This window comes from Mustela putorius, unplaced genomic scaffold (genome assembly GCF_011764305.1).
Source record: "Mustela putorius furo isolate JIRA1106 unplaced genomic scaffold, ASM1176430v1.1 tig00000785_pilon_pilon_pilon, whole genome shotgun sequence".
Lineage (NCBI taxonomy): Eukaryota > Metazoa > Chordata > Mammalia > Carnivora > Mustelidae > Mustela > Mustela putorius.
In genome coordinates, this window is record NW_025421480.1 from 3,975,463 (window position 1) to 3,989,876 (window position 14,414).

Consider the following 14,414-nt stretch of genomic DNA (forward strand, 5'->3'; position numbering starts at 1 on the left):
TGTCTATTTCTCAGGGGGGTCCCTCAGGAAAGTATAGTACCCTTGCACAGTAATGAGTTCCAGGTAGAAGTATTACTCCGTACCCTTGCACAGTAATGAGTTCCAGGTAGAAGTATTACTCAGTACCCTGCACAGTAATGAGTTCCACGTAGAAGTATTACTCAGTACCCTGCACAGTAATGAGTTCCAGGTAGAAGTATTACTCAGTACCTTGCACAGTAATGAGTTCCAGGTAGAAGTATTACTCCGTACCCTTGCACAGTAATGAGTTCCAGGTAGAAGTATTACTCAGTACCCTGCACAGTAATGAGTTCCACGTAGAAGTATTACTCAGTACCTTGCACAGTAATGAGTTCCAGGTAGAAGTATTACTCCGTACCCTTGCACAGTAATGAGTTCCAGGTAGAAGTATTACTCAGTACCCTGCACAGTAATGAGTTCCACGTAGAAGTATTACTCAGTACCTTGCACAGTAATGAGTTCCAGGTAGAAGTATTACTCAGTACCTTGCACAGTAATGAGTTCCAGGTAGAAGTATTACTCCGTACCCTTGCACAGTAATGAGTTCCAGGTAGAAGTATTACTCAGTACCCTGCACAGTAATGAGTTCCACGTAGAAGTATTACTCAGTACCTTGCACAGTAATGAGTTCCAGGTAGAAGTATTACTCAGTACCTTGCACAGTAATGAGTTCCAGGTAGAAGTATTACTCAGTACCTTGCACAGTAATGAGTTCCAGGTAGAAGTATTACTCAGTACCTTGCACAGTAATGAGTTCCAGGTAGAAGTATTACTCCGTACCCTTGCACAGTAATGAGTTCCAGGTAGAAGTATTACTCTTGGTATCCTCCCTTTACCTTGAAATGGGGGAGTGGCTGACTTTCTTAATTTTGCCAGGTGGGTGAAAAGTCATGGAGGCAAGAGAATGGCGGGCAGCTCAGTCTTGGGGGACAGTGAGAGAGACACATGAGACCGCAGGTTCCCAGTGTTCTCCTGGACTGTTCTCCCAGATGAGTGGCAACCAATGGAATTTTTGCCTCTGACCTGGAAGTTGTAGCTCGCAGTGTGACCCAGAGTTGTTCCCATTAATACTGATTTTAGAGCAGACATTTCCCATTACATGGACACTGCCAGATCTAGCCCGGGAAGGATGGATTTGAATGGCACAGCTAGACAACTTGAGCCCCTTGTTGAGCAGATGTGCAGCCCACTCCAGGCATTTCTACTCTTCTGAAAATGATGCAAGCCTAAACAGTATGCAGTTGAATTTTTCAGAATTTTTTATTCTAGTAAAATTGGCCTCTGGCAACTTAGGGAGTATGGTAAATTGGAAAGTACCTGGCATATTGTGGGCACTGACTGAAATTTTGTTTAAAAGGAAACCCTCTGACTGAGGGAGGAGGACCTTATAAATACCGGTGACTATGCCTAGTAATGATTAAAGACCAGAACATCCTTCGTCGTGTAGTAATCAGTAGACCGGAACATCCTTCGTCGTGTAGTAATCAGTTTGGCCAAGGTGGCAGTGCTCAGGGGAATAAAGGTAAACGGAAAGCCACATTTTCTCTGGCAGAGATAAATATTAAAAAAAAAAAATCTTTTTCAGAGTACATTTCCATCTGGCACACTTAGTCTGGATCCTGCCTCTTCTCATGGACGGTGTCAGAAGTGGGAAAACTGGGCAAGGCATAGGGACAGAGAGGACATATCAAGGCCAGTGAAGCAGCCAGGATTGTCCCTTGACAAATGGGCAGATGTGACATAGGATGTCTCTTGTCGAGGGATGAAATGATCAGAAAGGCAAAGGATGCCCTCCTCATCCTCCTCCACTTTCTGTTGAGCGAATGCCTAAGAAGGATGCTTCATATGTTACCAATTCCCAGGATTTCATGACTTCTTTGATGTAATATTCTTCAGTTTTTAGCTTTACTGAAATAAGATTTATGTTTAAATCATCAAGACTTGAACTTCATCTAGCTGGCCTCTGATGGCCTCTTTGCACATGAACAGTTCATCTGTACTGAACATCATCTCGACACCATCACCTTACTCTCTCACTTAGACATTTTATAAGTTATGGGTAAGAGACTTGGCCAATGTCATAGTTAGCCCTTATGGATGGTGATGCTAGGGTTGACCTTCAACTTCAAACAGGATTAATGGAATAGTCTTCATCATGACTCCTGATAAGTTTGTTCTGCCTGTCCTTGGCCTGACTCCTGGTACTGAGCTCTGCACTTCAGGTCTGGTTTTTGAAGGATAAGATTTTTTTTTTCTTTCCTTTCTTTCTTTTTTCTGTATGTTGGAGAGAGAAAAAATCTGCAAAGTGATCTATTACTGAAGAAACCTAGTTTTATTTAACTTTGTTGTATTTGGAAGAAAAATCTATTCATTCCATCTCCTTGAGACACTTAAAATTTTGTTTAAGGAAAGTGTATTTTCAGGATACATGAAAATAGTTCCCCTTTTTATGGGAAATGTATACTGATGGTATGTGCAGACATTTTGGTACCTCATGATTCATGTCCAGTGAAACGAATAGCCTTTAATGCTCTGGCATATGTTTATGGAGGTATTTCAAGCAATTCTTCTTATATACAATGGAAGCTCGAAGTTCTGTTTTTCTTTAAATATTTAAAAATAGCCAAATAACTTTTCTGTGATCTGTCTTCTTCTTGAAAGGAAGACTGTGGTCAATGCACTGGTATTTAATGAGGTGCCTGTGCTGTTTTTACTCTTCTCAGAAGAGACATTTTCAACATGATCCTAGAACATTCTTTAGCTGGGCACATTGCCGTGTGGCATGAGGAGAAAGAGAGTTACTCTCTGGACACCTACTCTAGCCATAGCGAAGAATATCTTGTATTTTTAAACCCTCTTTTCTGAAGGAACCAAAAACAAAGCATTTCTTCCTTTTTTCATTATATATAATATATATATTTCTGTGATGACTTCTTTCTACTTTATTTTAAAACATAAGGAGATAAGCTGAAAAGGTATATGTATTTATCAGATGATTTGACATCATTCTTAACCAAATGAGTGTTACACTTACACATCGTAATGAAACATCAACCTGCTAATTTAACAATAACCCTGTTTATCAGGAGGAAAATAGAAAAACCAGTTTTTTTAATGAGGCCTGTGTTTAAATGCTGATGTGCATACACACTTGTCCATCATTAAGGAATGCTCTAGAACTAGCAAATGTTTAACTCAATCTCTTCTCTGTTGCTGGGCTAATCCAGGAATATTAATGTCAATAATGATCTTAAGTCACCTCAGGATCTTCTGCGTTTGACGAAAGCTTGAGTTTAACCTGAGTTTATGAGCAGAAAGGTGAGAGTTGATTGTAAGAGCTGCCTCACCAAGAAGTTTCTAGTTACTGGTCTGTCAGATGACGTCATAAACAAATATATTTTGGTAAACATGGTGACAGTTGCAGTAGTAGCAATAGCAATGGTAATAATAGTGCAGATGATGACAGCAGGAAGCCCAGAAATCACAAGGCGTCCTGTACCTTGTTTATCACACGCAGTCATCGCGGTCACTGCAGAGCCATTGCATCTGGTTCCAGAGCCTGAGCTCTTGATCATTAAGTGATAAATAAAGATGGGAAGTATTTTATATAAGTGTGAATATATGATTTTATTTATCTGGAGACCAGAATAGATACTTGAGAAAATAATTTGAATTTGTATTGATTTTTACATATGCTCAATATTTAAATGACTAGTTACACTTACAAAATTGTATGTGAAGATAGTTTTAAAAGTGTTCCATATCCTAACAGATTTTGACAAGTACCTGAACTATGAGGCTACCGAAGAGACATTGGCCCAGTTAAATAAAAGTTTGGGAGATGGGAACTTGAGGCACGTAATCTTCTGTAAACAGTAAAAAACTAGGGTCATTTGCTTGTGTGGCTTATAAGGACTGGTTGGAGGTCCACAGGCACAGGGGTTAGACCTCACCAAATCAAGTGATGAGACTTGCGATTCATTCCATGACACAAAAAGGAGCCATGTCTGTAAAATATGGCTTAAGTAAATAAAGTCTAATCATAGTTAAGAAGTCTGTGAAAGACCACGCTTCCCACACTGCAGATTTACCTGTAGAAGTTAGCAAGATCGAATGCAAGAAGCAGCTATGTTCTTTTTTAAAAAAAAATCAACTGACATTTGTATGGCCATTTAATGCAACACAAATGAATCTCTTTCTGGGTTTCTTCTCTTTATCAGATTAAAATGCTCTGCCCAGAGAATGGGAGAGAAAAACAAGTCATGATAGTTAAATATTTCCTGGGCTTTTAGCCTCTGGGAATATGATTAGAAAAATAGATAGTTAAATCTGCTACTTATTACAAGGGGAGGTAGTAACAGGCTTTGTTAGAATTCCCATTTAATACAGATATAAATGTTAAGGAATTAGACACTTGGTACCCTCTTCAATCTTTCCATTGTGTTTGCTGACCTAACCTCTAACAAGGTTGTTTTGTGTGTATTGTAAGAACCCATAATGACGATGGGAAAGGAAGCATTCGTTATTCAGATGTTCCTATATGGAAGTGCTAAATGTAATGCTTCTAACCATTCTTACACGGAAGAGTAATTGCCATTAGAAGGCATTGGGAGAGTATCTGGGCTGTACTTCAGATACTGTCTGCTGCTGTTGATATTGACCTGCATGAAAAGGAAAAAGGGGTATGTATTTTACTCACAAATCTCTCTTTATTGCAGATGTTTTGCTGTTATCACTGGACATTTCAGTGTAGACTGGATGATACTTATAAGTAGCAGAAATCTTGTTTTTTTTTTTATTGATGCTAATTTTTCCTATTGCAGCTGGCAAGGGTGTGTTTTGGTTGAATTGGACAGTTGTATTGGTCATCTAGACTGAAGACCTAAAATAATGTCTGAAAACGTGAAATATCTTATAATGAGACAATTTAGATTTGTTTTGGGGATACATAATAAGCATTTGGTACTGTGTAACTTTTAGCACAACATCTGTTTTTAATAGAATACATTCCTATTGCAAGCCTTAAAATGTATTTACATAGAAAACCACATCAAAATACAAAGCTATAATTAGACAAACATAGGTTTTGTGGAATCTGGATTTGTTTTAGATGTTGAAAGATTTATTATTTTTTGAAGACGCTATTCCCATAACTATTTGTAGAGCATACCCAATCAATTCAAAGAATGCAAAAATAATAACCTCTATTTTTAAATTTTCTTTCAGCCAAAAACTTGTTTTTTATACTTCTGGGTAAATGGCAAAAACAAAACAAAACAAAACAATACTGGCATAATAAAAAGGAAATATAATTAAACTAATGGTCCTTGACCTTGCTAGGTAACATATTAGGAAAATTATGTTTGATTAATTATACATTGAAATTAGACAAAACCTAATCATGATGCCACAAGTTAATTCTTTCGGACTTTGTATTCATGTATTATAATAATAATAAGATTTTTTTGCACTAGATGTATAAGAAAGGGGATTGATATTTAATGGTTGAGATATTCTGTTTACCATGATCTATAGGCATTGAAGCAATGGTTGTTTGGAAAATTCATTTACATTTCATTACCATAACATGATTATCTATGAACGCTGAGAGTCATCCTTGCAAAAATGAGAGGTTTTTTTGTCATTTATAGAATCTTCTATAATTGAGAGGGGGTTATGTGAGAACATTTTTCTCAGGACTGCTAGTACAGAGAGTAACAACTACTGCAGGCAGCCCTGGAAAACTAAACAGTCCCTTTCTTGATCGGAGGAGAACAGGGTTTATCCATTTCAGCAGGGACTCTGGTAAAGAAAAGGGAGTTTGTGGAGGGCCAGTTTCTTTCTGCCTCCATGAGAGATGGTATGAAGTAGTTCACGCCCAGTCACTTGCATTGTTCTTCAGCTTTCACACTACATATGCTCAAAGAGGAAGTACTTCTGGTAAGCAGGGGGGAGTTGGACAGAGCATGCTGGCTGGACTTAGCAGGAGGCTGTGTGGGAGAGATGAGGCTTGACATGGACCTTGACTTTATTTTGTTTAGTCATGTAGAAAGGGTTAAGAGATGCATTTTGAAAATCGCACCACAAGCAAAGATTTCCTTGAACCTTATTTAAAACCACAGGAAATCTGGGTGCGCCTGGGTGACTCAGTTGGTTAAGCGTCTGCCTTCGGCTCAGGTCATGATCCCAGAGTCCTGGGATCGAGCCCCGCGTCGGGCAGCCTGCTCAGTGGGAAGCCTGCGTCCCCTGCTTGTTCTCTGTCAAATAAATAAATAAAATCTTAAAGCAATACAAAACATAGTAAATCTGTCAGGTTGGGTTGGTTTTTTTTGTTTGTTTGATTTTGTTTTTTTAGCACTCTTCTGTGTGTGGGAGGCTCCTGACAGTTTCAGCAATGTGGCTGCTGACTATTGGTACTTGTACCCCTTAGCAGAGTACGATTCCTTCTCGTCCTGTCAAAAGTCTTTAGGCTCGTATTAGACTAAGAGTGAGAATGGGATTCCATAAATTAGACCCGAAGTTGATTTCTGATGTCTTGGTACTACCTAGTGGAATATATGTTTCTTTACCATGGACAGCAACTCTGTGTTAAATTTTCCCAGAGCAAAGAGAATCGTATCTGATTTGACTCGCATAGTTATAATTACGATAGCTCCTACCTATTCGCTGTGGGAAGTGACACAAGTGACACTAGTCGGAGAGTTCACGCTATACTTGAGTGTGACCCAAGCTGGAAACGGTTTCTAATTTTTTGAGGATACAAGTTTCAGACTTAGAAGAAAAATAATACAGTTCTTATTCATGTCTCTAAATTTTTATTTAAAAATTTTTTGTTGTTGCAACTGAAATATAAATTTATGTTCCTCTCTCAAAACCATGTTCATAATGAAGATTTCCAACATTTCTGCTTTTATTGTGTTAAATGTTAATATAAGAATTTTTTAAATTACTTAATGATAACTAGAAACTATCTGAAGTATTACTTTACAAAGGAGTGGGCCTTCTAGATCAGCAGAACAAGGAGTCTGGTGGGTCCTTCTGCCGGAAAAACAGCAATTAACTGTGAAGAATATAACAAAAATACAAAAATAGTCATTTGAAATATCTGGCAGTGGGCCTAAGGGTATAAAGCAAATAGAGAAACAATCATTTAAGAAAATAAACCAAGACTCAATAATAATAGGGAGAGTCTGTGATATTGGAGCCTTGGCCCACTCCATTACCAGCCCTTCTAACTCTGTGTTACAGAATCTCTGTCCCATGGCAGGCCCAGCTGAGAAGACAGAGATCTCTCTCCCTGCAGCTCCGTCTCAGGTTATGGTTTTACTTTAGGAGAGGAAGGATTCTGGCGTTCCTAATTTCCCCAGAAATTACTGTTGCAGAAGCGCAATTCCAGGCAACCATGGAGAACTCCGGAAAGAAAGCCAAGAAGGAGCCTCCAGGGATCAAAGTCAACTCTGGGATCAGGAAGGCTGTGCACCTGTGCGAGGCTGTCCGCACTAAGTAGCAGTCAGAGCAAGGTATGGGACGCCATGAAAGCATTCCCCCAATCTCATACAGACTCATCAGAACTGAGTGCAAGAAGCTTCACTGGCACAGGAGTCTTAATCACACTTTTGTTGAAACATTGAACTATAAGCTACCTTGACCCCGGGGCAACTGCTAAGCCAGGCTTGAAAATAATATTAGTCATTCCTGAAAGTCTGGAAGCTGTGTGCACGTTCATGGCTACACCCTCTCAGATGCAATGTGAGAAAACCCAAGTTACTAGTTCCTTTGTGGCTGGGTCGGGGGGGGAAAATTTCATATACTGAACTGTGATAGTAGCCTCCGAGTCAGGCACCCCATCCCCTGCCCATGATCATTAAGGGTAAAACCCTATGTGGTTAGGGGGACTTCAGAATAATATTTGGCTCAATACATGGTGCCTAGGTAGTCAGGCAGAAAGATAAGACGATAGGGGAAGAATGTGTGTAGGAATCTTAGATTCTGCATGGAGGCAGATAGCTTTCACAGAGCTAGCCCAGCCAAAATAAACAAGTGAAAAATAAGCAAGCAAGCAACAAAAACAAGTCATGGGGCAAGGAAGGGGAAATCAATATCCATAGTCGCTACAGGATATTATCTGAAATGTCCAGTTTTCATCAACAATATAAGAACAACAAAGAAATAACAAAGCGTGACCTCTATACAGGAAAACAAACAGGCAAACAAGCAGCAGAAACGTACAAAGAGGACCAGATAGTGAGTTGAACAGACATAGACTTCAACGCACTTATTCTAAATATCTCCAAAGAACTAAAGGAAATTATTTCTAAGAAGTAAAGGAGGTACAATGACCATGTTTCAGGAACTTGGGAATGTCAATAAAGAGAGACATTATTAAAAATTTTGGAGTTGAAAAGTATGATAACCAAAATGAAAAAAAAAAAAAAAGAAAAACCCATTATCTAGTTTAACAAGTGATTTGTGGTAGTAGGAAGAAAGGCAGCTATGTTTAAGGTAAATCAATAGGGGCTTTGTAATCTGAAGAAAAGAGAAAAGTGAAAAAAAGGACAGAACCTCAGAAAAATGTGAAACATCATTAAGTGGCCGATATCACTGAAACATGAATGTCAGAAGGAGAGGAGACAGGTGCAGAAAAAATAATTTTAGAAGATGTGTCCAGAAGTTTGATGAAAAACATTAATAAACATATCCAAGATCAGTGAACATCAAGTAGTAAACTCCAAGAGATCCACACCCTGATAGCTCTTACTCAAAATAGTGAAAGCCAATGACATAGAAAAAAAAAATCCTGAATCTCACATGCACAGAAACCTCAAAAACCTCAAAAAAATAACAGCAGACACATCAGAATGAATGGTGTCCAGAAGACAGGAGGGTGACTTAGAGTGCTGAAAGTGAAAGTGATCCCAACCCCAAATCTCATATCTAGCAAGACCGTTTTTCCTAAATGAAAGCGAAATACAGACATTCTCAGATAAACAAATGCAGAGAATTTGTTGCCAACAGATTTGCCTTTCAAGAAATGCTAAAGGGAGTTCTATAAGCTGAGAGTAAATGACACCAGACGGTTAATTGCAATCATGTACACACGTGCAAAAGCACTGGGAAACATAATTTTTATCTACGCAAGTGGTGATAGAATTGTATCTTTCTTCTCCTTTATTCTCTTGACTGACTTTAAGAACAGCTTCATAAACAGTATGTATATTATTGAACTTATGACATAAGTGTAATCTAACAGAGTAACAGTGTGAAGGGGACCCGTGGAAACAAAGCTGCTTTGGAGTACAGAGATGATACCGGTGAAGTCAAAGCTGCAGAAGGAAGTGAACGAGTAGTGAAAAGAAGGGGCCCCTGCACCCCAATGTTCACAGCAGCAGTGTCCCTAAGAGCCACAGTGTGGAAAGAGCTGGGATGTCCCTCAAATGAAGGACATCAGCTGATGTCCATCTGTCCATCACCTGTCTAAGAACATCAGCTGAGATGTCCTTCATCTTCATCCATCAACAGATGAATGGATAAGGATGTGGTTCATATATGCAATGGAATATTACTCAGCCATCAGAAAGGATGAATACTTACCATTTACATCAGCGTGGATGGACCTGGAGGGTACTATGCCTAGCAAAATAAGTCAGAGAGACAATTATATGGTTTCACTCATACGTAGAATAGAAGAAATAATGCAGAAGATCATAAGGGAAGGAAGGAAAAGCTGAATGGGAAGAAATCAGAGGGAGACAAACCATGAGAGTCTCTGGACTCTGGGAAACAACCTGAGGGTTGCTGGAGGAGAGATGGGGGGGATGGGGCAGCTGGGTCTTGGGCATTAGGAAGTCATGTGATGGGATGAGCACTGGGTGTTCTATGCAACTGATGAATTATTTTTTTTTGAAATTTTTTTTAAGGTTTTATTTACTTATTCGATGGACAGAGATCACAAGTAGGCAGAGAGAGAGGCAGAGAAGCAGGCAGAGAGAGAGGAAGGGAAGCAGGCTCCCCGCTGAGCAGAGAGCCTGATGCGGGGCTCGATCCCAGGACCCTGGGATCATGACCTGAGCTGAAGGCAGAGGCTTTAACCCACTGAGCCACCCAGGCGCCTGCAACTGATGAATTATTGAACACTACATCTGAAACTAATGATGTACTATATGTTGGCTAGTTGTTTAAGTAAAAAGAAGGGTTAGTTGAAAGACATTAAAAAACAAATGAACAATTAAGGGTAAATAAAATGGTTAATATAACAATAGATGAATATATATTCCTCTCAACTTCTTTAAAAGATGTAAGATTATATAAACTATAATTTATATCATATGAAACACATGCATACAGAGTATTTATAACAATAATAGTGTAAATTGGGGGGAAGTGAAGTGAATGGAGCTATAGAGGAGTAAAGTTTCTAGGTTTTTGGAATTAGGTCAGTATAAATCTGAGGTAGATTCTGATGAATTAAGAGCATATTGGGAACCCTAAAGCAACCACTAAAAACACTGAAATGTAAGACAAAATCACTTAAGAAATTAAATATCCACTTAATCCTTTTAATACAAAAGAAGGTAATAAAGAATGGAGGAAAAGGCATGAGCTATATAAAAAATTAAAAATCTAGAGATGTAAATTCAACCAAGTTGAAAATACTATTAAATGTGAATGGATTGTGTAATCCATTCAGAAGGCCGATGTCAGATTGCATGAACAATCAAGTAATTATTGTATTACTACAGGCACACTTTAGATTCAAAGATATAAGTTGAAAGTAAAGATAGCATAACCTTAAACAACCCTAAAAAAAGCTGGAGTAGCTGTCCCTAAAAGAAAAAAAAAAAAAGAAAAGCTGGAGTAGCTATACTGGTATCAGACAAAATAGACTTTTAAAAAAATTACTAGAGATAAAGAGGGACATTCCATTGTAATAAACGGTAAATCTATCAGGCAGATACAGCATTTATAAACATATATGCACCTAACGATAGTGTCTACAAATACGTCAAGAACAAACTGACAATCTGGGAGAAATCAGTTCCCTTTTGGAGACGTCAGTAATTCACTTGTAATGATGGATAGAAGGTCAGCAGAAGATCAGCACAGAAGGACGAGACTTGAACAACAGCATCCACAAACTAGACCTGACATCTTTGGAACATACCACCGAATAGCAGCAGAAAATGCATTTTTCTCAAGCATACATCGAACATTCTCTGGGACAGACCATAGGCAACGCACACAAAACAACCCTTAATAAATCTGAAGAAATTAAAGATTTTAATAAATTTTAATAAACTTTAAACTATTGAAAAAAATATTTTTCTGATCAGTGGAATTAGGTTAGAAATCAGTAACAGAGAAGTTTGAAGGGTTTTGTGGATATGTGTAAGCTTAACAGTATGCTCCCACATCATGTTTCAAAGAAGTCACAAGAAAAACTAGAGAATACTTTGAAATGAATATAAATGAAATCCTAACATACTGAAATATGGTTTGTAACTAAAGCAGTGCTCAGAGAAATTTAGAGCTGAAAATACCTGTCTAAAAAAATCTGAAATCAGTAAACGTTCACCTTAAGAAGTTAATAAACCAGACCCAGCAAATAGAAAGAAGTAATAAATGTTAGAGTGGAAATAATGAAATAGAGAATAGGAAAACGATAGAAAAAAATCAACAAAGTCAGAAGTTGGTTCTGTCAGATTAGGAGAACTAAAAAACCTTCAGCTAGACTGACCAAAAATGAAGACAAAAATGTACCTTCTCACCACTCCTGTTTAACAATATCATGGGGGTTCTGTTTGGATAATTAGGTAAGAAAAAGAAACAAATGGCATTCAGGTTGTAGTGAAGGAAACAAAACTCTTTACAGATGACGTCTCTAATATAAAATATCCAAAGGACTCCACTAAAAATGATTAGAACAGGGATTCAGTGAGAAGGATTGCAGAAGATACAAAATCAGTACACAAAACTATTTCTTGACACTAGCAATTAACATTGTGAAATGTAATTAGGAAAACAGTTCCCATTACAGTGGCATTGGAAAAGTAAAATACTTGAATAAACTTAACAAAACTTAACAAAATTTCTGCATTGAAAACTTGAAAACATTATTGGAGAAAGGCAAAAGATCTTAAATGTACAACATGCCATGTTTATAGATTGGAAGACTCAGTACTGACCTATAGATTCAGTGGGATGTCTAGCAATGTCCTGTTTTTTGTTGTTGTTGTTGTTGTTGTTGTTTTGCAGAAATTGACAAGCTGATCTTGAAAATTTATATGCAAAAAAAGCAGGGGTCCCAAGATAATCAAATAATCTAGAAAAAAACAGTTGGAAGACTCACGCTTCTTGATTTCAAAGCTATTAACAAAGACAGTAATTAAGGTAGTGTGGTACTGTCCTGTGGATAGACATTGGTCAATGGAATAGAATTGAGGGTCCAGAAATAAATCCTTTCATTCAGGGTTTGATTTTTGACATTGGTGCCCAAACATTTCACAGGCAAAGGAAGTCTTTTTTACAAATGGTGCTGAGACAAGTGGATATTCGTATTAAAAAAAATGAAGTTGAACTTCTACCTCATACCATGAACAAAAATTAACTCAAAATGGACCATAGACTAAATGTAAGACCTAAAACCAATGAAGAAAAATCAGAAGAAAACAAAGGAGTAAGTCTCACCACATTGGGTTGGGGTTGCATAATGGTTTTTTTAGATGTGACTCTAAAAGTATCTATGACACAAGGAAAAATAGTTATGCTGTAGGAGGGTGAACAATATTTGTGCTGCAAACCGTACTATCAAGAAAATTAAAAAGAGGATTCACAAGTCAGGAGAAAATATTTGCAAATCCTATATACCTGATAAGGAGTTAATATTCTGGATGTATATATAATGAACTCTTCAAGTCAACAATAAGAAAACAGCCTGATTAAAAAATGGTCAAAGGGTATGAGTAGACCTTTCCGCAGTGGTACGTCCCTGGTCAACACACGTACGAAAGGTTGCTCAATGTCAGTGACATCAGAGAAATGAAAATATTTTTCTGGTAGCTCTGGTTAACCATCAAATAATCATAACATCAGATTATAATTTGGGAGATAAATAATTTTTCAAGCTCAGGAAACTTTTAAGCTAAAACTTTCCCCCTCCAAAATATATTGTCAAAAGTGTAAGTTATTTTTAACTTAAAGGACATACAGTTTTATTAGACAAAAAGTCTATTACATCTGAAGGAGAAATTTATACATTTTCTCTTTGCTGTTAATGAAGAGCTTAGAGATATATGGACTGTAATTTTCTCTTCAGGAGTATAAATCCTGGGAATAGAATTAAACTTCTATAGAAACCCACTGACCTTCAGTAAATGCTCTTGGAAAGTGTCACCTTCAGGGAACAGACTCGCTGTGTTTATGAAGGTGATATCTGCTGACTAGAAGCTGGTTTATTGCTTTTTGGTGAAAGTTTCGAAAATTATTTTTCCCTCAAGTCCTCATGTGTGAAAGAGGACTAAAAGCAAAATTTAAGGACCTCTGTGTTTTTTAACTTCTATGTTGAACAGACCGTATACTGCAGAGGAGATGTCCATGATTAAAGCTGAATTTATGTGGGCGCATTAAACGTGGCCCATACTGGCACTCTGGAGCTCATTCTCTCTCTCTCTCATATGTGGTGATATGTGATGTCTGATGATATCCTATGATTTGATGTCTTACACTTTATACAGATACAGAGAGTGAAAACCAGAAACGGTTGATTCCCCGATGACATAGGTAATGATGCCCCTGCAGAACAGCGAGGATTGAACGTGCTTCTCATTGTGGCGCCATTGCAATATTTGTTTGGTCAGCTGCAAAGCCAAAAAGGACAAGTCCAACGTTTGGATTGAATTGTAATAGGAAGTGGTGCCAACATTAAATGTGAATGAAATGCCCTTCCTTTCAAAACTGACGAATTCTAACTAGGTGGGGGAAAGTGACTTGAAACTATCAGGTTTTAGAAGACGAACTGTAGAATAAACCTTGTCACCCAAAACTAATTGGAAGGTAAAAAGAGAGTAGTATAAAGAAACTTGAAATGAGAGCAAGAGAAAGAAAGAAAAAAGAAAAAAAAAGGCAAAAGAAAGAAAAAAAGGAAAGAAGGAAGGAAAGAGAAAAATGAAAGAAGAACAAGAAAAACCTGAAATCGGTGAAGGCTTTGCAGAGCATTTAGGTATTTTTTTCCCCATTTTTTTCATGATAGCCATAAAAGTACTTGTTTTGAGATGAATGTTAAGCAGGAACTAGGCAAGGTTTTCCTGTAATTGATTCATACGGCAGTCTTTATGGACGGTTTTGTGTATTTCTCCACGTGGATTCTGATGTCGTTAGAACTTTTCACAAAACATAAA

General features: G+C 37.7%; 1 protein-coding gene across 1 annotated transcript in view; it reads left to right on the plus strand.

The window, feature by feature from the left end:
- Window positions 1–14,414, plus strand: part of FMN2 (formin 2) — a 372,598-nt gene that overhangs the window by 121,825 nt on the left and 236,359 nt on the right.